General features: G+C 35.1%; 1 non-coding gene across 1 annotated transcript; it reads left to right on the forward strand.

Moving 5' to 3' along the window:
* Positions 1-22,678: 22,678 nt before the first annotated feature.
* On the forward strand, positions 22,679-22,785 carry LOC131169833 (small nucleolar RNA R71). Its single transcript, XR_009140763.1, has one exon. It is a non-coding gene; the product is annotated as a small nucleolar RNA R71 (small nucleolar RNA).
* Positions 22,786-23,084: the final 299 nt, after the last annotated feature.

Here is a 23,084-nt window from a genome sequence, read left to right on the forward strand (position 1 = left end):
AATTAAGAACTAAAATTAAATATGAAACTCTCAAATTAAAGAAAATTCAGTCCAAGGTAATTCGCATTTCAATGCATTGATTCGATCATAGACAAAAGAAATACAATTATCTCTCATTGAATACTTAATGTAGATTTACCAAACAACGAGTTAAACCCCTAACTTCCCTATACTCATCAATTCGAGCCCAGCACTCTTGTTGACTCTAATAATTAATTGAATTGGTATTAAGCAATCCTCCTCAAATTAATAACTATTTTAAGAAAAGGAAGTAGTAAAGTCGAACAATAATTTATGAAGCATAAATCATTTAATTCACCATATTGTTTCCTTAGGTTATTATCAAAAACTTGGATCATAATCATTAAAAACTAATTGCTACTCACGTTTAATCTTACACAACAATTACATATTATGAAGATGAACTAGCAATTGATCACATTAAATAATTAACTAATAGGACTTTTTAGCAAATCATTTAATAGATCAAAGATAATGAAATCAGAAAATAATAGATATTCAAAAAGACATAAATTAAATTAAGAACTTGGTCTCACAAATCGTGCAAAAGAACTTGAATCCCTTAAACTAAATTAAAAATTTAGCCACTCATGGCTTACAGAAAAATCAAGAAATAATGAAGAAATATAAAACTATGGATGTGAATGGAGAATGAAGGTGTTTTTGATGTCGAGAGCCTACTGAATGGTGGTGTCAGATGCTGCCCAAAGATGGTCTTTATAATAAAAAAACCTAATCTCAAAGATGAGAGCCAAACTTGGAAAAGTTTTGAAATTCAAAAGAGACAGATTCACAGCTCTGCAATCACTGCCATTTTTCAGCCACTTCCCTTTTGAATCTGCCTCTGCCTCGTAACACCCCTATTTGCATAGCCTGGTATATTTTACTGTTCTGGTGACCGGTGTCAGTCCGGACAATTAAGGGGATTAGAACCACACTTAAGACAACTAGATAAGCTATAAACACAAATAATTATGTCACACCCTACCACTCTATAAGGTATAACATGATCCCGTAGTATACCTAATGAATTACCAACTTCGTCTACTGATAACCCATTAAATACACTACAAGAAATTTTCAAAACTTTTCTTACTTCTTTTACAGTGGTGAGCACTATTTACAGGTGTTAAAACCTTTTTGAACTGAAGTGATAGAACTAACACATTTAAGTTATTTGGAATTTCTGTAAAAATTTTGGCAGAGTGCCATCTGTATTTTGGATAAAACAGTTCTTCAGAAAACTCAGAAAAGCACTTCAATATGTATTTGCAAATCTCAACTCCAACATATTTCTCAACACAACATTTTTCTCAACTCAAATCCGCAGTGATTTTTCAAAGACTGAGATACAAGAAATATAATACAAAACTATTCAAGTAAATGAAATCTCAAATTTACATTTACAATAATTTACATTTAATTACATACCAAAATATTTTACAAGAGTTTCTATACAACTGCTCAAATAATTTACATACATATTATTACATGCATACATCAAAACCTATGTACATGGGTATACCTATGATATACCTGGAGCTGATCTGAATATATCTTCAAGGAAATTTACTTACTGCTCTATGCTCTTCTTACCTGCGACAGCATACAAAGCTATCGCTGAGTGGTGAACTCAGTGGTGCACAACTATAATTTAAAACATAGTACAATATACATTGATAACTTTACAGTAAATAATTTTGAAATCTGAATACTCATCAAATTCCAAAACTCAAAATATTCATTGCCAATAATGTAAATCATTTGTATAAATGACTTTGATCACAAAATTCAATTTATCAAATCATGACTAACCATTTAAGTAATTCCAACAAAATCAATTCTACATAAACCATAATTGAAATCACAATTCTTTACCATTCAAAAGCCATTTTGTATCTCAAAAATCATTATGTATCTCAAAAATCAATCTTTATCTCAAAAACATGTTGTATCTCAAAACCATGTCAGAGCTCAAAACCATGTCAGAGCTCAAAAACCATTCTTTATCTCACTAACTATGCAAGACTAATTCGATAGGGCCATCTTCGATGTGATTCTAGCTCCCTATGGTCAGGGAGGTCGAATCAGATTCTAACTTCCTATGGTCGGGGAGGTCGAATCATCGTGCACAGTACCATCACAATAATGAATCTTCCGCAAGGGCCATAACGATAAAAGAAACTTAGATCTAACCTCAAATCAGAGGAAAATCTAAGCCTGTGCACGTACCATGGTAATCAAAACACAACTAACTCCATTGTCTTCTCAACAAATGAGAGAGACGGGTAATAACCTAGTCAAGCATCTATAGTGAGATATAAAACAATATCACAATCCTTTTAGTGAGCATAAATCACAATATAATTCGATTCAAAGTCAATTCCAATATCCAATAATTTTTATGCTCATCACAATTCAAATCATAAATTTGCAATTTTTTTCATGAAAATTTCCATCACAATTCAAAACATGTTCTATCACAATTTTCTAAAACATAATTTATTCAATCCATAACAATGCTTAATACTTGTGGAAATACCATTTCACAAAGCTAAATTCATACATACTATAGCAATTTTCAATAATCATTGAATTAAATCCAATGCTTGTTAAACATAATACATAAGAAAATATGTCATTTGATCATATGAAATATTCAAAACAGAATCAGTTAAAAACTAGTTGTGCACAAACCTCTGATGACTGTCTGTCCGACTCAGTGTTTCCTTCCCTTTCCCTGAGTCTTTACTAACTGAGAAACACAATTTGAAGTGTTTCAGTACTAAATTAAACTGTCTCTATCGATAATGTTTGACAATTAATTCACTGAAAGCTATTATTTGCTTAATCACCTAATATACCGACCCTCGATGTGTTCTAGGTAATTTAGGTTTTAGTGTCATTAATATGTCACATTCGATAGGGTTTTAGGGTTGGTACGTTTTACCAAACTCATTTCCATGTTTAGTGCATTTTAATGCAACTTGCTGGATTTCGGTATACTAGTTTGACCTAGCCGGACGACCTAGTTCCCTCAGTTTTCGGGTTTTGGTCAAAACTACAAACTTGTAGATCTATGTCTTACAGAACGCGGGGAAAAATTTTAGGTCAATCCGAGTTATGTAGACCAAGTTATGGTCATTTTACTGTTGCTGGTCAAATGGCATCAAATTTGGTCATTTTAAGTTAATTTGGTCAACTTTGGTTCGGCCAGTTTTTGGACCCGAACTTGTGCAAGCTGTTTGACTTGCTTATGGTCATTTCTGGGCTTTGGTGTCTTCATAAGACTTGTAGGTATGGATCTTAACTATTCATGGTTAAAATTTCAGGTGAATTGGACCTGTTTTGTGTGAGTTATGGCCTATACACTAACTGCTGCCCAATTGGTCATTTTTCAGGTTTCACTTGCACTTAATCCGAATTGGTCATTTTTCATGTCACCTTGCAAGCAGAATTTTGGTATGCTTTCTTAATGAAAGTTGGCACATTTTGTGCCTAGTTTCACCTCCAATTGGTCTCATACCAATTGAAGTTACACATTTAAAGTTATAGGCTAAAATGCATACTGCCCTTAATTACCTTGCTTAAACATACATCAATGACACATTTACCTTACTATATGTCCACTTCCCTTACCAATTCTGTTTTGGTACATTACCAAAACCATATACCACCTTACCTTAAAGTCATTTTGGGCAGATTACAAACATCCTCAATACACCAAATAAAACTCCAATTCATAAAGTCCAAATAAAACAATACATACACATGGACATTTCTAATTCTTACACATACTTTACACAACCAATTTACATACACACTCATCAATCCTCAATGTCACAATTCTGCCCATATCTTCATGAACACATACATTTATCAAAGAAGCCTCAAGGCTGCCAAAAAGCTTCACCATGCCAAAGTGTCCATAATTCATCAATTTCCATTCCAAGTGCATAATCACCATTTACATGTGGAATTAACTACTAGGACATTAAATCACCCTAATCAAATAATTTCTCATCAAATATATGTATGAATATTTCATTAAACATACAATTCCATGGCTGTCCAAAATTGATATATCAAGAACTCCTCAAACTTGAAAATTTTCTTCACAATTCAAACACCCATAACAAGTATACAAAGTTTAACAAAGCAATGTTCAAAAATACAAACTTACCTTTGGTTGGGACTTGTTAAACCTTCACTAAACTTCTTGATTTTGGTATCAAGCTCTTCCTTGTGATGTGAGGACAATTTTTAGTGAAGCTACCTAGGTGATTGGAGGTAAATTGAAGGAGTGCATGAAGCTTAAAGAAAAATGGCCATGGAGGTTTTGGGAGCTTTTCATTTACGGCATGGATGATTCTCAAGCTTGAAGATGAAGTGTTTAGTGGAGAAATCTGCCCACTAACACATTTTATAATCCTTAGTTTATTCCTTAGTGGTCCACTCACTTTAGTTTAATCATTTTATATGTTAAATGTATTATTTACACAATTTTCACTCCACTTTTGGCTATTTACATTAGGTACCACCAAATTAATTCTTCATTTTATTTTCTAAGTGTAATATTATTTATTTTTAATGGAAATTTAGGTCAAAAGACAATTCGGGATGTCAAATGACCATAATGCCCTCATTCGGTTGTGTTCCCGATTTTTCTAATAATCGGTTTTGTCCGTTTTTCGATTTCTCACTTTTCTTTATACTAACTATTTAATTTTTCTTTGATATTTCTAATGATATTTATACTTCAATTGATGTCTCTTTAAGTCCTAAAAATATTTTCCAGGGTTCCTCGCGGTTCAGGGCTAGTTAACAGTCCACGCCGTGACTTCCCGGTGCGGTCACCCATCGCTAGGGTTCTCGGCTCGCTTAACTTGGTTGCATTTCTTTACTATTATTTTTCCTTTGTTTTTCTTGTATTTTCTTTTCTTGTATTTCATTATTTAATGCCTCCTCACTCATATCGAAGTGTAGTTCTAGGCATCCTAGTTGTCCGGACAACACTGGTCACCGAAACAGTAGAACGCACTATCGAACTTAGGGGTGTTACAATTCTCCCCCCCTTAAATAAATTTCGTCTCGAAATTTTACCTGGCATTAGTCTCTGAACAGCTGTGGGTGCTGTCTCCTCATATCCTCTTCACGTTCCCAAGTAGCTTCCTAGCCTGAATTGATGGTTCCACAGCACTTTAACCAGGTGTATCTGTTTGTTACTCAGCTGCTTCACCTCATAAGCCAGAATTTTTATGGGTTCTTCCTCATATGAGAGGTCTGGATTTACCTCAATCTCTTCAACTGATAGTACATGAGATGGGTCAGATCTGTACCTCCTTAACATGGACACATGGAAGACACTGTGTATCCTTGCTAGCTCTGGAGGTAATGCCAACCGATATGCCAAAGGACCCACTCTTTCCAGAACCTCATATGGTCCGATGAAACGAGGACTCAGTTTTCCCTTTCTGCCAGATCTCATAATCCTCTTCCAAGGAGAAACTTTGAGGAATACCTTATCACCAACTGCATATTCAATATCTCTTCTTTTCAAATCAACATAAGACTTCTGACGGTTTGATGCAGCCTTGAGTCTATCTCTAATTAATCTGATCTTTTCCTCTGTCTGCTGAACAATTTCTGGCCCAATCATCTTCCTTTCACCTATTTCATCCCAACATAAGGGAGTTCTGCACTTCCTGCCATACAATGCTTCATATGGAGGCATTCCAATGCTTGATTGGTAGCTGTTGTTATAAGCAAACTCAATCAAAGGCAAGTGTGTATCCCAACTACCTTCAAATTCAATCACACAAGCCCGTAGCATATCCTCCAATATCTGAATTACCCTTTCAGATCGCCATCTGCATGGGTGGAATGTCAGGTCAAGTTCAATTTAGTTCCTAGGGCTCTCTGAAGACTACCCTAATCTAAAAGTGAACCTAGGATCCTCACAAATACAATTGATACCGCACTCCATGCGCTTTACAATCTCATATACGCATAATCGCCAATCTTTCAGTGCTATAGTCCATCCGATGGCAAAAAGTGAGCAGACTTGGTTAGTCTATCAATTATGACCTATACTGCATCTTGACTATTCTGTGTCCTCGGAAGTTTCATCACAAAATCCATAGTTATTCGTTCCCTTACAATGTTTCATAGGGTGCCGTTTGTATGTTACCATGACACATATTATTGTATACAAATTCTGTTAATGGGATGTATCTATCTCATATCTCTCGGATTCAAGGACAGAAGTTCTCAGTATATTCTCGAGGGTTTATTCCATTTTACAGGTTATTATTATCATTTCATTTTATTATTTATAGAAACTCAACGAGTTTCAAAATTTACCTGAATCACTTGTTTCGACTGTTCATCCATTTGAGGATGATAAGTCGTACTGATATCTTTAAGCTTATAGCAATTATTGTGGTACAGGTAATTCACATTAATATAACTGAGTCACTGACTCTAGCTACCTTACAAGTGTAGTCGTTTGATAGGCTAGTTCTGAAGTTTTACATTTCTGACTAAAATTTTCACATTTATTTCCAGTAATAGTACTCTATTCGGGTGCAACTGTATCAATTTATAAATTACTTACAAATATTCTTAATTTACTGTATCACGAGGAAGTACGTAGCTCTACACAATAATCCTGTGTCGGTACTATAATCTACAACTTACAATACAAACATCGAGAACATTACATAGTCACTACGTTATAACCTCATGGACTAGGTTTTCTAACATCTTTGCCCTCATCTAGAGCAATTCTATTACTATAACTTACTTTTAGGTCCTCTTACCTTACATTAAGTAGGCTCGCCAATTAGCTTTATAATTTACGGTATGTTAGAAAATACTTTTCGCAGATAAACTCTTCCAAAACTAATTTCACTTATTATCACAATCCTTATCTTAAGGACTAATCACTAATGCATCAAAATTTATTCCCCTGTAAAGGAATAACAACATAACATATAGTTCTAACTCTAACATAAAAGTATGCAGACCCTAGGTCAAACAATACATAAACGAAGAGTGCCATCCTTCTTCTTAACAAACCATACTGGCACTCCCCATGGTGACACACTAGGGCGGATGAAGCCCTTTTCAAGTAGTTCTTGCAACTGTACCTTCAACTCTGCTGGTGCCATTCTGTATGGTTTTATGGAGATTGGATCCACACCAGGCATAACATTAATTTCAAACTACACCTCCCTTTCCGGAGGTAATCCTGGCGATTCATCAGGAAACACGTCTGGAAGGTCATATACTGTAGGGATGTCCCTCAATGCTGGACTCCCCACTTGGGTGTTTACCACATGTGCCAAATATGCTTCACACCCCTTGCTGATCATTTTCTGGCTAGTGCAGCTGAAATAATGTTTGATGGCAATAGCTGCCTCTTCCCATGTATTACCACATCACTGTACTGAGGGAGACCGAAAGTGACTGTCTTCAGCCTACAGTCAATCATGGCATGATGCCTAGCTAACCAATCCATGCCCAAGATGATATCATAATCTCTAAAGGGCATTTCAATGAAATCAGATAGAAAAGTGTGTCCTTGGATCACCAAAGGACAATCTCTATACATTCTATTAACCCTGACCTCCTGTCCTAGCGGACTTGTTACTAGCACCTCAAAGTCCATTTTTGTACATGGAACAGCAATGCAATCAATGATGCTAGCACTCACATAAGAATGGGTAGAACCCAGATCAAATAACACAAACACATCTTAGTTAAAAGTTGAGAAGGTACCAGCCACAACATCAGATGTCTCGACTTCTTCCCTCTGTCTCGTTGCGTAGACTCTAACCGGAGCACTGTCTTGCTCTGATTGTTTCACTGTGCCTTGGCTGCCTGCTGGGCTACCTCTACCCCTGCCTCTACCTCTGCTAGGTGGTTGTGAACTTCTAGTGACAGGGCTCTGAACTGACCCTTCTGCAGTAGTAGGAGGTGGTCCAACTCTGCGACTCATCGTGCGCCTTGACAAAGTGTCCTGTGCCTCCACAGCTATAACAGTCTCCAATAGCCTTATAGCATATCCCACCATGATATCTTCCACAAGCTTCACATTGACGAGAAGGGTAGGAACTTCTAGTTGTTCGACGACTGGACCTTGGTGGTCTCTGCCTTGATGATCCACCTTTGTTATATCCCTGAGCTCAGGGCTCCTCAATTTCTTTTCTCTTTCTCAAATTACTGCTTGAGCACTGACCCATAGGTTTCTCCCTCTTCTCTATTTAATGTTGCCCTTGTGGGGTTGGGTCCAGATTTGGGCTTGGGCCGATGTGATTATTAGCCATTTGTTGAAAGAAAGTGGCCATTTGTTGGGCCATTTGTGCAAGAATTTGTACTGCAAAACAGTACTGATCGGGCCTTCGACATTTTGTGGAGCTGGGGCCTCAACATGTTCTTCTGCCATCACAGACTGTTCTATTGTCTCATTCTTCTCTTCCATATCTTTTCACAAGATTTTCTATTCCTGTACAACCAACATAAGGAGATTCCTCTCCATTAGTTCATATTTATGATGTAAATGTACTATATGTATCAAACATTTGAGCAGTTGTAGTTATCGACAAAAAGATTTAAAATTCACAGTTCAAAATTCACTTTAAAACCATTGCTTTGATACCACTAAAACATGTCACACCCTACCCCTCTGTAAGGCATAACATGATCCCGTAGTATACCTAATGAATTACCAACTCCGTCTACTGATAACCCATTAAATACACTACAAGGAATTTTCAAAACTTTTCTTACTTCTTTTACAGTGGTGAGCACTATTTACAGGTGTTAAAACCTTTTTGAACTGAAGTGATAGAACTAACACATTTAAGTTATTTGGAATTTCTGTAAAAATTTTGGCAGAGTGCCATCTATATTTTGGATAAAACAGTTCTTCAGAAAACCTGTAAAAAGCACTTTAATATGTATTTGCAAATCTCAACTCCAACATATTTCTCAACACAACATTTTTCTCAACTCAAATCCGCAGTGATTTTTCAAAGACTGAGATACAAGAAATATAATACAAAACTATTCAAGTAAATGAAATCTCAAATTTACATTTACAATAATTTACATTTAATTACATACCAAAATATTTTACAAGAGTTTCTATACAACTGCTCAAATAATTTACATACATATTATTACATGCATACATCAAAACCTATGTACATGGGTATACCTATGATATACCTGGAGCTGATCTGAATATATCTTCAAGGAAATTTACTTACTGCTCTATGCTCTTCTTACCTGCGATAGCATACAAAGCTATTGCTGAGTGGTGAACTCAGTGGTGCACAACTATAATTTAAAACATAGTACAATATACATTGACAACTTTACAGTAAATAATTTGGAAATCTGAATACTCATCAAATTCCAAAACTCAAAATATTCATTGCCAATAATGTAAATCATTTGTATAAATGACTTTGATCACAAAATTCAATTTATCAAATCATGACTAACCATTTAAGTAATTCCAACAAAATCAATTATACATAAACCATAATTGAAATCACAATTCTTTACCATTCAAAAGCCATTCTGTATCTCAAAAATCATTATGTATCTCAAAAATCAATATTTATCTCAAAAACATGTTGTATCTCAAAAACCATGCTGTAGCTCAAAAACCATGCTGTATCTCACAAATCATTCTTTATCTCACTAACTATGCAAGACTAATCCGATAGGGCCATCTTCGATGTGATTCTAACTCCCTATGGTCGGGGAGGTCGAATCAGATTCTAACTCCCTATGGTCGGGGAGGTCGAATCATCGTGCCCAGTACCATCACAATAATGAATCTTCCGCAAGGGCCATAACGATAAAATAAACTTAGATCTAACCTCAAATCAGAGGAAAATCTAAGCCTGTGCACGTACCATGGTAATCAAAACACAACTAACTCCATTGTCTTCTCAACAAATGAGAGAGACGGGTAATAACCTAGTCAAGCATCTATAGTGAGATATAAAATAATATCACAATCCTTTTAGTGAGCATAAATCACAATATAATTCGATTCAAAGTCAATTCCAATATCCAATAATTTTTATGCTCATCACAATTCAAATCATAAATTTGCAATTTTTTTCATGAAAATTTCCATCACAATTCAAAACATGTTCTATCACAATTTTCTAAAACATAATTTATTCAATCCATAACAATGCTTAATACTTGTGGAAATACCATTTCACAAAGCTAAATTCATACATACTATAGCAATTTTCAATAATCATTGAATTAAATCCAATGCTTGTTAAACATAATACATAAGAAAATATGTCATTTAATCATATGAAATATTCAAAACAGAATCAGTTAAAAACTAGTTGTGCACAAACCTCGATGATCGTCTCTGGTCCGACTCAGTGTTTCCTTCCCTTTCCCTGAGTCTTTACTAACTGAGAAACACAATTTGAAGTGTTTCAGTACTAAATTAAACTGTCTCTATCGATAATGTTTGACAATTAATTCATTGAAAGCTATTATTTGCTTAATCACCTAATATACCAACCCTCGATGTGTTCTAGGTAATTTAGGTTTTAGTGTCATTAATATGTCACATTCGATAGGGTTTTAGGGTTGGTACGTTTTACAAAACTCATTTCCTTGTTTAGTGCATTTTAATGCAACTTGCTGGATTTCGGTATACTAGTTTGACCTAGCCGGACGACCTAGTTCCCTCGGTTTTCGGGTTTTGGTCAAAACTATAAACTTGTAGATCTATGTCTTACGGAATGCGGGGAAAAATTTTAGGTCAATCCGAGTTATGTGGACCAAGTTATGGTCATTTTACTGTTGCTGGTCAAATGGCATCAAATTTGGTCATTTTAGGTCAATTTGGTCAACTTTGGTTCGGCCAGTTTTTGGACTCGAACTTGTGCAAGCTGTTTGACTTGCTTATGGTCATTTATGGGCTTTGGTGTCTTCATAAGACTTGTAGGTATGGATCTTAACTATTCATGGTTAAAATTTCAGGTCAATTGGACCTGGTTTGAGTGAGTTATGGCCTATACACTAACTGCTGCCCAATTGGTCATTTTTCAGGTTTCACTTGCACTTAATCCGAATTGGTCATTTTTCATGTCACCTTGCAAGCAGAATTTTGGTATGCTTTCTTAATGAAAGTTGGCACATTTTGTGCCTAGTTTCATCTCCAATTGGTCTCATACCAATTGAAGTTGCACATTTAAAGTTATAGGCTAAAATGCATACTGCCCTTAATTACCTTGCTTAAACATACATCAATGACACATTTACCTTACTATATGTCCACTTCCCTTACCAATTCTGTTTTGGTACATTACCAAAACCATATACCACCTTACCTTAAAGTCATTTTGGGCAGATTACAAACATCCTCAATACACCAAATAAAACTCCAATTCATAAAGTCCAAATAAAACAATACATACACATGGACATTTCTAATTCTTGCACATACTTTACACAACCAATTTACATACACACTCATCAATCTTCAATGTCACAATTCTGCCCATGTCTTCATGAACACATACATTTATCAAAGAAGCCTCAAGGCTGCCGAAAAGCTTCACCATGCCAAAGTGTCCATAATTCATCAATTTCCATTCCAAGTGCATAATCACCATTTACATGTGGAATTAACTACTAGGACATTAAATCACCCTAATCAAATAATTTCTCATCAAATATATGTATGAATATTTCATTCAACATACAATTCCATGGCTGTCCAAAATTGATATATCAAGAACTCCTCAAACTTGAAAATTTTCTTCACAATTCAAACACCCATAACAAGTATACAAAGTTTAACAAAGCAATGTTCAAAAATACAAACTTACCTTTGGTTGGGACTTGTTAAACCTTCACTAAACTTCTTGATTTTGGTATCAAGCTCTTCCTTGTGATGTGAGGACAATTTTTAGTGAAGCTACCTAGGTGATTGGAGGTAAATTGAAGGAGTGCATGAAGCTTAAAGAAAAATGGCCATGGAGGTTTTGGGAGCTTTTCATTTACGGCATGGATGATTCTCAAGCTTGAAGATGAAGTGTTTAGTGGAGAAATCTGCCCACTAACACATTTTATAATCCTTAGTTTATTCCTTAGTGGTCCACTCACTTTAGTTTAATCATTTTATATATTAAATGTATTATTTACACAATTTTCACTCCACTTTTGGCTATTTACATTAGGTACCACCAAATTAATTCTTCATTTTATTTTCTAAGTGTAATATTATTTATTTTTAATGGAAATTTAGGTCAAAAGACAATTCGGGATGTCAAATGACCATAATGCCCCTGTTCGGGTTGTGTTCCCGATTTTTCGGTAACACCGGGTTTTGTCCGTTTTTCGATTTCTCACTTTTCTTTATACTAACTATTTAATTTTTCTTTGATATTTCTAATGATATTTATACTTCAATTGATGTCTCTTTAAGTCCTAAAAATATTTTCCAGGGTTCCTCGCGGTTCAGGGCTAGTTAACAGTCCACGCCGTGACTTCCCGGTGCGGTCACCCATCGCTAGGGTTCTCGGCTCGCTTAACTTGGTTGCATTTCTTTACTATTATTTTTCCTTTGTTTTTCTTGTATTTTCTTTTCTTGTATTTCATTATTTAATGCCTCCTCACTCATATCGAAGTGTAGTTCTAGGCATCCTAGTTGTCCGGACAACACTGGTCACCGAAACAGTAGAACGCACTATCGAACTTAGGGGTGTTACAAATTAGTAATTACCAATTAGTTAAGTATAAATAAGAAGAAAAAAATATAAGAAGTTAAATGTGCCGAGAGTCACAGCGATGGGTGACCTTCTCGGGAATGACTGCGAAGTCGATTTAAACTCAAATTTCGAACCGTAAAATGTGACGCCGTGGTCCTTAGGACCATTACGAACATAGTGGAAAAGAGAAAATCAAGAAAAAGAATTGTTAAGCCAGTCAAATAATTAGGTCAGGGAGCCGGAAGAAATATTGAATTATTTGCAAACCGGGTTGAACCGGCGAGGGGCAATTTGGTCAATTGACCCCAAGAGCTGACTCCTGACCTAACTGTCAAATAAAATTAGAGAAAAGAAAATTATGAAATATATAATTAAATTGAAGAAGTTATGGGAAAATAAAAGGAAAAGAAAACAAGTTTAATGAAAGGTTATTACATCATCATGGTGACATCATATATGAGGTCATAATTAATTTTTATTTACTTGATAATTTGACTAAGTCAATTAAAGGATAAATATACAAAATAAAGAAATAAAATTCATTTCCCTTCTTCCCTTCCAAGCCGGCTGAAACTCCTTCTCTCCCTCCTCCATGATTGTCCACCATTAAAGAGTTATTCAACCTTGAATAACTTGATGTTCTTTCACTAAAATTAACCCTAAATCCTAGAAAGCTTCTCAAGAACCCTAGACAAGAAGTATAGAAGAAAGAAGGAGGAAGAAAAATAGAAAATTGAAGTTTTGGGAATCCAAAGCAAAGGTTAGAGTTTTAACTCTCTATTTCCTAAATTTAATTTATGTGTAGTTAGTGAAATTGCATGTAAATTATGAGAAAGTTGAAACAAATTAAAAGTGGGGACTATAAGTGAATTTCGGCTAGCATGTGTGTGGGGGTATTATTGCATGGTTTGATTGAATTAGAAGGGAATATAAACATCAAGGAGTTGAATGACTATGGTTAAAGGCTTTGAATTAGCTAAATGCAAAGAATTGGTGAACTAGGGTTTTGGACACTTAGGGTTTAGAGACAAAAATGTGAGAAATTGGTAAATGATGTCTTTGACCTAGTTTGAAGTGAGAAATGGTCATTTTTGACCAAATGAAGTGTGTTAGAAGTGTTTGAACTAAAAGCAAATTCGGATTCAATGTGGTCATGCTGCAGGCAGCTGGACCAAGGTCCCTTTGAGGGGCCAAGGTCCCTTTGAGGGACCAAAACTGAAAATTTACAAGTCCAATTGGTATGCGACCAATTGGGAATGAAAATAGACACCAAATGACACAATTTTCATTTAGGAAGCATGCCCAAAAAGTGACCAAAACCAAGTGAATAAATTGACCAAATCTGGAAATTCTCAGTCTGCCCTGTACAAACTGACCAAATGAACAATGTTTGTTCCTTTGGCCATAACTTGAGATAAGCAGGTCTAAATGACCTGAAATTTTACCAGTGGACAGGTGAGATATAGACCTAAAACTTTCATGAAGAACACAAACCCAAATTATGCCATTAACCAAGTCATTTGGCCACCCAAATTTGGTGACCTAAAACTGCCAGAACCAAAATTTGCCCAAAAAATCTGGGTTAAGTCTAATCTGGCAGCCATGGTTCAAATGGCTATAACTTGAGTTACAAAACTCCAATTGGAGTGATTTAAAAAGGAGAATAAACTTAAGACAATAGGAAACATTTTCTATGAAGAAAGTTTTACCAAATTCTAACAGTAAAATGACTAATGGAACAGTGCAACTTAAGATACCAAAACTGAAAATTTGCAAATTTGCCTAAAAGACTTAGAATTTGAGTAAACAACCAAAACCAACGATTTTAGTGACCAAAATGTGGTATGTGGGTGAACTTGGAATTCCCATACCTATTAAGCCTTAAAAAATCAACAATTTGACTTGAATAGTATAGTAAATAGTAACCCCGAAATAAAAAATTTAAAGAACGTCGAGTTTAGCACATTAGAGCTAGGTAAAAGTGAAGTTAAATTTATTTTTGGATTTATGTTAAGTTATGGTACTGAAACACTGTAAAATTGTGTGTTTCAGTTGAAAAGAACACTGGAAAAGAACTCGAGGAATCGAGTCAAGGCTAAGAGGCGACTCGTTTAAGGTTTGTGCACAACGTATAATTTTTGTAAATTATCTTCTGCATATTGTTTTGAATAATGTGAAATATTGAATTATAACATTTTTATGATGCTTTTGATTTAAATTGTTGAAAGTTAATTGTGTATATTTGAAATGGCAATGTTTAGCAAATTGTTAAGATAGGTTTTGAAACCACAGTGTCATGACCATATATTTAAACACCTCACTAGCATGACTAGTGGGAGTAATCAGTTTCGAATTTTGATTCCTTCTCTGGCTGAAGTGTTGAGGTGTGTGCCAGTAGAAGAAGAAATTGAATGGATATCCATATATTTGAGCTAGCTAGCCTTGTGATGTGACTTCTCCTTAGCCTCTGGCTATTGAGATTATATTTGTTTCGAATGGCATGATCTAATTGTGGGATTTATGAAATGTGTTTTGGCACTTCAAAATAAAATTGTTTGGATTAAAATCTCATAATTCATGTTTTATATTTAATTCTCATGTTCAGTTCAATTTTTGAATAAATGTGATTTAAATTCTGCATAAAGATTATTTTAGTATGTTGTGCACCACTGAGTCCTAGTACTCAGCGATAGCTGTTATTGCTGTCGCAGATTTAGAGACTAGAGGAGCAGCAGAGTGAGCTGCTGAAGATTGTGGAGTGACTTACCCTGAAGTTATATCGGGTATAATTTATACCCCGACTGTAAATATTTTTTTTGACGTTTGTGATGCACATAAATGTATGGACATGTAAAATGGGTCTTAAGCAGCTTGTACAAAGTTTGTAATAAAATTTAGTTTGAATTTCTTTTAATGTAAATTTTTGCAATGATGTATATAAATTACTTTGTCATTAATGAAATATGAATGGTAGTATTTTATTTTGAATTGAATGAAATTCATTAATAGTATTTGATGATTGTTGGATATTGGAAATGGTGGATTTGAATTTTGGAAGTTGATAATGTGTTGAAATTGCTTGAGATGATTGTGAATTTGAAGAAGTTGTTGAGAAAAATTATTGGAAGTGCCTTTTTTTTCCAGGTATTTGAAGAACTGTTTTCTCAAAATACAGACGAAACTCTACCAAAATTTTATAAAATTTGTGAAAAAATAAAATGGGCCAAAAATTTCAACTAGCTTTCAACTTTAATTAAATGTTTTGATACCAATTAGAAAATGCTCAACACTTATCAAAAGTAAGAAAATTGTTTTAAAATCTCTTGTAGGATACTTAATGAGTTATCGGTAGGTGAAGTTCGGTAGTTCATTAGGTATTCTACGGGATCATGTTATGCCTTACAGAGGGGTAGGGTGTGACATGCCTTCTTCAGGAAAGTTGTAGCCCTATTTCTTAGTTTTTGAACGGGTACTTATTTGCCCAAATCTAAGGTCTGCAGCCCAAGTTATGGCTCAAAAACTGAGACTAGTTCTGACAGACGGTCCAGCCCATAATCTTGACTTCATTGCCGTTTTTTACAATTAAAATGGCCTTATCTCGCTTCCAGCCCTTCATAGAATTTGTAGAGATGGCTCTTAAGATTCAATTGGGGTTGGGATTGCTTCATTTGGACGTTTAAAACTCTAGATACAAAATAAATACTGAAACTGTTCGTGACACATCAAGTCTAGGCTTTTACAATAGATCCATAGCTCATTTTGTCAACTTTGGAGACTGATTTGGGCTTTGGTCCCTCTTTATTATTTGTAGTGCTCTATCTTAGCTTTTCCATGGATTAAACATCACTCAATTTGGAGACCCACAACTTTAGAAACACTTGAAAAATACAGCAAAGGTCAAATGCTAAAAATTTCTCTATTTAACACAATTATTCCAACAACTATCTAAAAATATGCCTAAATGATAAATATACTTTAATCAACTGAATTATGCATAAAAACACACTAGAAACACTAAATGTGATGGAAGTAAAATTAATAAATTATGCACTTATCAAATTCCCCCACATTTATTCCATGCTTGTCCTCAAGCATGACTTAAACTCTTAATCAACTCCACTTAGAAGTTCACTTAACTTCACTCTATCACAACATTTTCTAACAAAAGATTAAAAGTTTGAAAGAAGAGGCAAGTAAGGTAATAACCATTACAACAAATTCCATCAATACCATACCAATATATCAACAATTCTCCAACACAAAACAAAAGGCTTGAAATAAATTAAACTCACACAATTAAAGTTTCACAAAATTTTAAATCAATACACACTAAAACACAAGGCTAATTTATCAAGGCACAATAATTATCGCTCTTTGCAAATCTTAGGGGAGATATATATTTTTTTTATTTTGAAATTAATACTTCTCTCTCATCACAGTTACTTTTTTTTATTTTTTTATTTTAACCGTCACCTTCAAAAAAGTACCTTGCTCATATCCTAGCTAGCTTTTGGCCGGAGAATCGACATGGGGTTCATGAAGACCCCTGGTTACTTTACTTAACTAAATAGCGGAACAATTTTCAAGTTCAACCTTTTATTTTCCCCAATTTATGCATCTGCATATTATAAAGTGCGCTGATAAATTAAATAAAGTTTTGAAATATGCATGACACTAGTTTAAAGCACACATAACTAATCATTTCACCATTAAATCAAGCCTAAATGATTTATGCAGGAAAAATAATTACTCTATGATATGGAGAAGAGGGAAAATCCATCATTAAAGTTATTATTACCTTGCCTAAAATCTCAATAATTCAACCTAAAGTAGAAAAGTCATTTCAAAGACAAAGCACTTCTCTCTGACAGTTAACATAGAATCATGAATCAAGCTTATGAGAACGATTTTATTTTTATTTTTATTTTTATTTATTATTTTTTTTTCAAAAATTACAGCAACAAATTTCTCCTGCCCCACACTTAAAACTTATATTGTCCCCAATTTAAAGCCCAAATGCAAAAGAAAAAGAAAAAAAAAATGCTAGAAAATAAAATAAGATAAGGGAAAGAAAACAAATCTGATTGTGGCTAACAAGCCACCCATGGGTTGCCTCTCAAGAAGCACTTTTATTCATCGTCGTTAGCTCGACATGGCAAAGCTCCTTAATCCACATAAATTGGGTTACTCAATTTGAGCTCCTCCATTGTATGCTCCTGAAACCCCTTATAAAATAGCTTGAGTTCATGACTATTAACCTTGAACACTTTGTCAGTTCTTAAACTTTGAATTTCAATTGCACCATAAGGAAACACATTAGTAACAACAAAGGGTCCAATCCAATGAGAACGCAACTTACCAGGCATCAGCTTCAATATGAAATTATACAATAAAACTTTTTGCCCAATCATAAACTGCTTACTTAGAATTAGTTTGTCATGGAATGCCTTGGTCTTTTCTTTATAGATCCTAGAATTCTCATAAGCCTTAAGTCGAATTTCCTTTAATCCATGCAATTGTAATTTTCTTTCCACACCAGCAGTATCCAAATCCAAATTACAATGTCTAACAACCCAATAAGCCTTATGTTCTAACTCAACAGGAAGGTGACACAACTTAGCAAATACCAATCTGTAGGGGGACATACCTATGGGTGTCTTATAAGTAGTCCTGTAAGCCCACAAAACATCATCAAGTCTAAGGCTCCAATCTTTTCTATTTGGCTTCACTATTTTTTCCAAAATAGACTTGATCTCTCTGTTAGACACCTCTGCTTGCCCACTTGTTTGAGGATGATAAGCTGTAGATACTCTATGGAAAACATCATATCTCCTCAAAAATGCCTCAATAGTTCTATTACAAAAATGTGTGCCCCAGTCACTGATCAAAGCTCTAGGAACTCTAAACCTACTAAAAAAGTTTGACTTGATAAAACCTATAACAACTTTAGAATCATCAATCCTGGTGGCTTTGGCTTCCACCCATTTTGAAACGTAATCAACAGTAAGTAATATATAAACAAAGCCAAAAGAAGAAGGAAATGGACCCATAAAATCAATACCCCACACATCAAAAATCTCATAAACAAGTATTGGATTCTAAATCATCTCATTGCTATAGGTTAAACTTCCCGTTCTTTGACATTGTTCACAAATTTTGCAAATCAAATATAAATCACGAAATATAGTGGGCCAGTAAAAATCACAGTTTAATATTTTTCTACCTGTTGTCTTGGGTCCAAAATGACCTCCACATGCATAGGCATGACAAAAAGCAAGAATAGATTGAATCTCATTATCAGAAACACATGTCCTAATAATTTGATCTAAATAAAATTTCCACAAATACGGGTCATCCCACACATAATACTTAGCCTCACTTTTCAATTTCTCTTTCTTAGCTCTACTCAAATCAAAAGGCATAACCTTAGTAACCAAATAATTCACCAACTTAGCATACTAAGGGATCATACCTTGCAATTTAAATAACTGCTCATCAAGAAAAAGTTCCTGTAAAGGAACTGGCTTTTCTTGTGCCACTAACCTACTCAAATTATCTGCTATCATGTTTTCAGCTCCTTTCTTATCCTTGATTTGAAGATCAAATTCTTGCAGCAGAAGGATCCATCTAATCAACCTTGGTTTTGTTTCCTTTTTTGCTAAGAGATACTTCAACGCTACATGATTAGAGAAGATAATTATTTTAGAACTAAGCAAATATGACTGAAATTTATCTAAAGCAAAAACTATAGCCAAAAACTCTTTTTCAGTCGTAGAATAATTGCGCTGAGCTGAATTAAGTGTTCTGGATGCATAATAAATCACATGAAAAAGCTTCCCAACACGCTGCCCTAAAATTTCTCCTACTGCATAATTACTCACGTCACACATAATTTCAAACGGTATAGTTCAATCAGGAACCTGGATAATAAGGGGTGATGTCAATGCAGATTTCAATTTGTTAAAAGCCTCCTTACACTTTTCACTCAACTCAAAAGAAACATCTTTTTGCAAGAGTCTAGACAAAGGCAATGCTATCTTGGAGAAATCCTTAATGAACCTGCGATAGAAACCTGTATGACCAAGAAAAGAGCGTACTTCCCTCACAGTTGCGGGGTAGGGTAAGTTTACAATTAAATCAATTTTAGATTTATCCACCTCAATACCCCTATTTGAGACAACATGACCCAAAACAATCCCCTGTTCCACCATAAAATGACACTTCTCATAATTTAAAACAAGATTTTGCTCAATGCATCTCTCAAGAATAGAAGTCAAATGATGTAAACATGCATCAAATGAATCACCATACATAGTAAAATCATCCATGAAAACCTCAATGCAATTATCAATGTAATATGAAAATATGCTCATCATGCATCTCTGAAATGTGGCAAGTGCATTACAAAGCCCGAAGGGCATCCCTCTAAAAGCAAAAGTTCCAAAAGGGCAAGTGAAGGTAGTCTTCTCTTGGTCCTCTGGTGCAATCACAATTTGATTTTATCTAGAAAAGCTATTAAGAAAGCATAAATAAGACTTACCTGCTAACCACTCAAGCATATAATCAATGAATGGCAGTGGGAAGTTATCCTTCCTTGTTGTTGAATTTAGCTTACGGTAGTCCATGCACATTCGCCATCCACTCTGAATCCTTGTTGGAACCAGTTCATTATCTTGATTTGCTACCATAGTGACTCTTGATTTTTTTGGCACTACTTGGCTAGACTCACCCATTTACTCTCTGAAATTGGGTAAATAACTCCTGCATTCAGTAGCTTTAAAATCTCCTTCTTTACAACCTCCATCATCTGTGGGTTTAACCTCCTTTGAGCTTCTCTACTTAGTTTAACATCATCTACCAGTAAAATCCTGTGCATGCACACTGATGGACTTATACGTTTGATGTCAGCTATTGTCCATCCAATTGCTTCCTTGTGTACCCTCAGAACCCTAGTCAATCTTTCTTCTTGAATCTTTGTCAAATTGCTTGAGATGATAACTGAAAGTGTCTCACTGTCTCCCAAGTAAACATACTTCAAATGCTCAGGTAAAGGCTTGAGTTCAAGAACTGGTGCCTGCACCACAGAAGGTAACAATTTTATGTGAGATACAGATAAGTCAATCTTTGATACTCCATACGTTTTTGGAATGGGAGGTAATGACTACAATGCCATTACTACATCTTGAACCTCTACACTTAATGGCTGATCGGTACTGATTTCTTGAATTCCTTAACTAATCAACACTTCTAACTCATCCTCCATGCTTAACTCAAAAACATCCTGCACAAATGTATCAACAACATCAATAGAAAAAACAGAATGGTCATTAACAGGATAATTCATGGCATCAAAGATCTTAAATTTGACAATCTCTCCATCAAACTCCATAGTTAAGGTACCATCATCCACATCAATTTTTGTTTTGGCAGTTTTTAGGAAAGGTCTTCCAAACAAAATCAAAGCTAACTTTAATGTGGGAACACTATCCTCCATATCCAGAATGTAAAAATCTGTAAGGAAAATCAATTCTCCAACCTGCACCAACACATCCTCAACTACTCCTAATGGGTAAGCATTAGAATGATCAGCTAACTAAATAATGACACTGGTTTCTTTCAAAGGACCCAAATTCAAAGTCTAGAAATCTAAATTTGACATAACATTAATAGATACTCCTAAATCTGCCATTGTACGTTCAAATTTAGAATCACCTATTCTGCAAGGAATAGAAAATGAACCTGGATCCTTACACTTAAGGGGTAATTTTTGCTGAATTAATGCTGACACATTTTCACCCACACTGATATTCACATTAGTACTCAACTTGCGCATTGTAGTGCATAATTCCTTAAGGAATTTAGCATACCTAGGAACTTGTTTGATTGCATCAAGCAAAGGTATGTTGACCTCTACCTTCCTGAAAGTCTCCAAAATTTCTTTCTCTTGTTCTTTTTCCTTAGTCTTAGCCAACCTGCATGGGGATGGAGGAAGAACATAATTATTAACCTTATTCAGTTTAGGTTCAGTATTTACCTCAACTTCAGGAACTTCAGACTCCTTTGCTCCTTGCTTCTTCTTTTTCATTGGCTCATGTGGAGTCTGATTATCAACTTCTTTCCCACTTCTCAACATTTTAGCACTTGCATTTTCTTTGGGATTCATGATTGTTTGGGATGGAACCTTTCCAAAACCTTGAGCTTCAAGCTTACTCACAGATGAGGCTAACTGACGAATCTGCCTCTCAATGTTTTGAATGCTATTTTTGGTCTCCTGTTGAAATTGTTGTGTATTGTTAGTCAAAGCCTTAACAATTTCATCAAGTGCCAAAGCCTTAACAATTTCATCAAGTGACATACCTTGATTTGAGGGAGGTAGAGGTGGTAGATTCACTTGTCTCTACTACTGGTATTGGTTTTGCACCGGTTGATTCCCATAACTCAGATTGGGATGATCTCGCCATCCTAGATTATAAGTACTAGAAAGGGGATCATACTTGCGTTGTGGCTGTCCATAATTTCCTACTGCATTAGCTTGTTGCATTGATTCGTCCTCTTGTAATGCAGGACACATGTCAGTGGCATGACCTAAACCCGAACAAATTCCACATACCTTAATAGTTTGCATATTTCCTACAGCCAATTGCTCCACCAAAGAAGTTAAATAAGAAATATGTTTCTCAAGGTTAGATGTACTTACCTCATTAACCTTCTTAGGTGTGTGATCCATTCTCATTCCAAATTGCTAAGAGTTTGCTGCCATGTTAGTAATCAGCCTCCTTGCCTCTTCTAGTGTCTTGTCAACCAAAGCTCCTCCACTAGCAGCATTTATCATACTGTGGTCCATTGGTAGAAGTCCCTCATAGAGATACTGAATCAAAAGCTGCTTACTTATTTGATGATGGGGACAGCTTGCACATAGCTTCTTAAATCACTCCTAATACTCATACAAACTCTCTCCATTGTACTGCCGGATCCCACAAATTTCTTTTTTTATGTTGGCAGCACGAGAAGCAGGAAAATATTTCTCCAAAAATATCTGCTTCATCCCATTCCATGAGTTGACGGATCCAAAAGGAAGGTAATACAACCAATCCTTAGCTGTGCCTTCTAGTGAGAAAGAGAAAGGTTGAAGCTTGATTTGGTCCTCTGAAACTCCTTAAGGTTTTATGCTGGAACACACAACATGAAATTCCTTTAAATGCTTATGTGGATCCTCACCTGCAAGACCATGAAATTTAGGCAACAAATGGATTAGTTCAGATTTTAACTCAAATGCAACATTTAAAGCAGGGTATT

This window comes from Hevea brasiliensis, chromosome 1 (genome assembly GCF_030052815.1).
Source record: "Hevea brasiliensis isolate MT/VB/25A 57/8 chromosome 1, ASM3005281v1, whole genome shotgun sequence".
NCBI lineage: Eukaryota > Viridiplantae > Streptophyta > Magnoliopsida > Malpighiales > Euphorbiaceae > Hevea > Hevea brasiliensis.